Genomic DNA, 2,292 nt, shown 5'->3' with positions numbered 1-2,292 from the left:
TACCGAGCCGAGTCGTACCACGCAGTGGAAAAGCGCCATTAGTCATAGGTACAAGGCCACAGAGCCAGCGGCAAATTCCAGAAGATCTGGCCGAGGTAAGGCTGCTCTTGGTGGGTTAATGAGCGATGAACGGCCGCTGACGTCCTGGAGCTCACATCTCCAAAAAAGTTGAAGCAAATTTTCAAATAGGAGTTATTGTTATTAACAAACCGCATGCTTGAAGTCTAAACAACTACATTCTCACCTAAAAAAAAACTCTTAAAACTATATTCTGTGACACAAAAACAGTTTTTAAAACTGTATTTTAAAAGTTATAGTGGATTTGGGAGTCTGCCATGACACTCGCTGTGGGCAATACTGCAAGCGGAGTGATACAAATGGAAACATTCCTGTTTGAGATATATAGCCTATATATAATTTTTAAAGTGATTTTGTGAAATATAAAAATAAAAAAATAGTTTTCTCTTTTAATATATTTCTATTTAATATATTGGTGTAATGTAATGATTTCTGAAGGATCATGCAAAGACTGGAGAAATGTCTGCTGAAAATTCAGCTTTTAAAATAACATTTTAAAACATTTTAATATTTCATCTTTTCATCATTATCAACATAAAAATTATAAAATATTTTTTAATTAAAGGGGTCATATGATGCGATTACAATTTTTCCTTTCTCTTTGGAGTGTTACAAGCTCTTGGTGCATAAAGAAGATCTGTAAAGTTGCAGAAGACTAAAGTCTCAAATCCAAAGAGATATTCTTTATAAAAGTTAAGAGTCAACCACGCCTACCTAAAACGGCTCGTTCTAACACGCCCCCACATGTCTACGTCACGATGTGGGAAGATTTGCATAACGCCGCCCAAATGTTCATGCAAAGAAAGAAGGCGTAACTTTTATTCTCGATGTAGTATTGTTGCTGCCGCCATGTCGTGAAGGTGCTGTGTGTTTCGTTGTGAAAGCGAAACTACTTTGTTTGGCCTTCCCAAAGAGGACAATATCCGCTTCGTCATGCCTAGAGCTGATCCGTGATGGTCGCTGAGGAAATACATCAACTTCGTGCTGTGGATCGCCGGTTCGGCTTTCACCGTGGATGAAAAAAGTCCGGGGTCGTCACATGTGGTTGCCACAAGCCCGCCGGCCGCTCCTTCATCGAATCCGCCGGCCGCCGCTCACTCTAGCCCCGCCGGCCTGAAAGCGAAACTACTTTGTTTGGTCTTCCAAAAGAGGACACAACTAGAAATCAGTGGTTAAGTTGTATTTACAACACTGTTCCAGAACAGTTCAACCCAAATATTCAGATGTGTGCAGCGCATTTTATGTAGGACTGTTTCCTGATCCTGGTAGAGTAGACTACAATGCCGGCTGTTCTGACTCACAGCCTGTAAGTACGTTTTTTATATATAAAGAATTTGAAATGAGATTTCAAAGTTAAAAGTTTAACAAAAATGTTGCATTGTCTTTTCTTTAAAAGCAAAAATATTCTTCTTTAAAAATAAATAAATACATGTACATATTATTTTATCTGAATCTTTGCTCTTTTAAACTTATTATCATTATATTGTAATAATGCAATCTTTTTTTTTTATCAACCTAAGTGATCATTTGTGCCAGAACTTATAATTAATTAATTTATAATTAATTATAATTAACTTATAACTTATAATTTGGTTTCCAAAGTTTAATGTTTAACAATTTTTTTTTTGGCACATTATTTTCTGGTTAATGCAGCCCTTGAATACATTTTATTTAATCTAAATCCTTTTGCTCTTTTCTATGAAACCGAAAACAATTTTTTGAAATTGAAATAACATTTCATTATATATAATGTATTTTTCATCAAATAAATGCAGTCTTGGTGAGCATAAGAGACTTCTTTCAAAAACATCCTATGATCTAGCATTTGTCATTTGTAAAATTTTTAGCTATAGTTAATCGAAGTCAATAAAGTTTTAGTCCCTGTTTTATTTATATCGATGTCACAGACGATCACTCGTGCTCGTGACTCTATAGCTCCGCCCACGGCACGTCTCCAGCAGCTCGACTGTTTTCGGAGAGAAGCGTAAAGCTGTAGCTTTCTTTTATAAATCTGATAAAACTCGGAGATATGAAGGATGCAATACTACTCTATAGGTACTCAAGATTAACATGAGATTGGCAGAAACTGTGTGTGTAATGTCTGCTTTAAATGTCATGTAAGGAATTTTGTTAGAGTACTCTACACAAATTAACTTAAAATGCCAATACCTAATTTAACTTCTTTCCTCTTTCCTGTCTGTGTGTCTGTGTGTG

General features: G+C 35.8%; 1 protein-coding gene across 1 annotated transcript in view; it reads left to right on the top strand.

The window, feature by feature from the left end:
- LOC107692692 (aryl hydrocarbon receptor nuclear translocator 2) overlaps nt 1–2,292 on the top strand; it is a 98,224-nt gene that overhangs the window by 33,973 nt on the left and 61,959 nt on the right. The gene's annotated exons all lie outside the window — the stretch shown is intronic.

Source organism: Sinocyclocheilus anshuiensis, unplaced genomic scaffold (assembly GCF_001515605.1).
Source record: "Sinocyclocheilus anshuiensis isolate Anshui unplaced genomic scaffold, SAMN03320099.WGS_v1.1 scaffold45, whole genome shotgun sequence".
NCBI lineage: Eukaryota > Metazoa > Chordata > Actinopteri > Cypriniformes > Cyprinidae > Sinocyclocheilus > Sinocyclocheilus anshuiensis.
The sequence above is the reverse complement of the archived record's forward strand: the minus strand, read 5'-3'. Positions and strand labels throughout refer to the sequence as shown.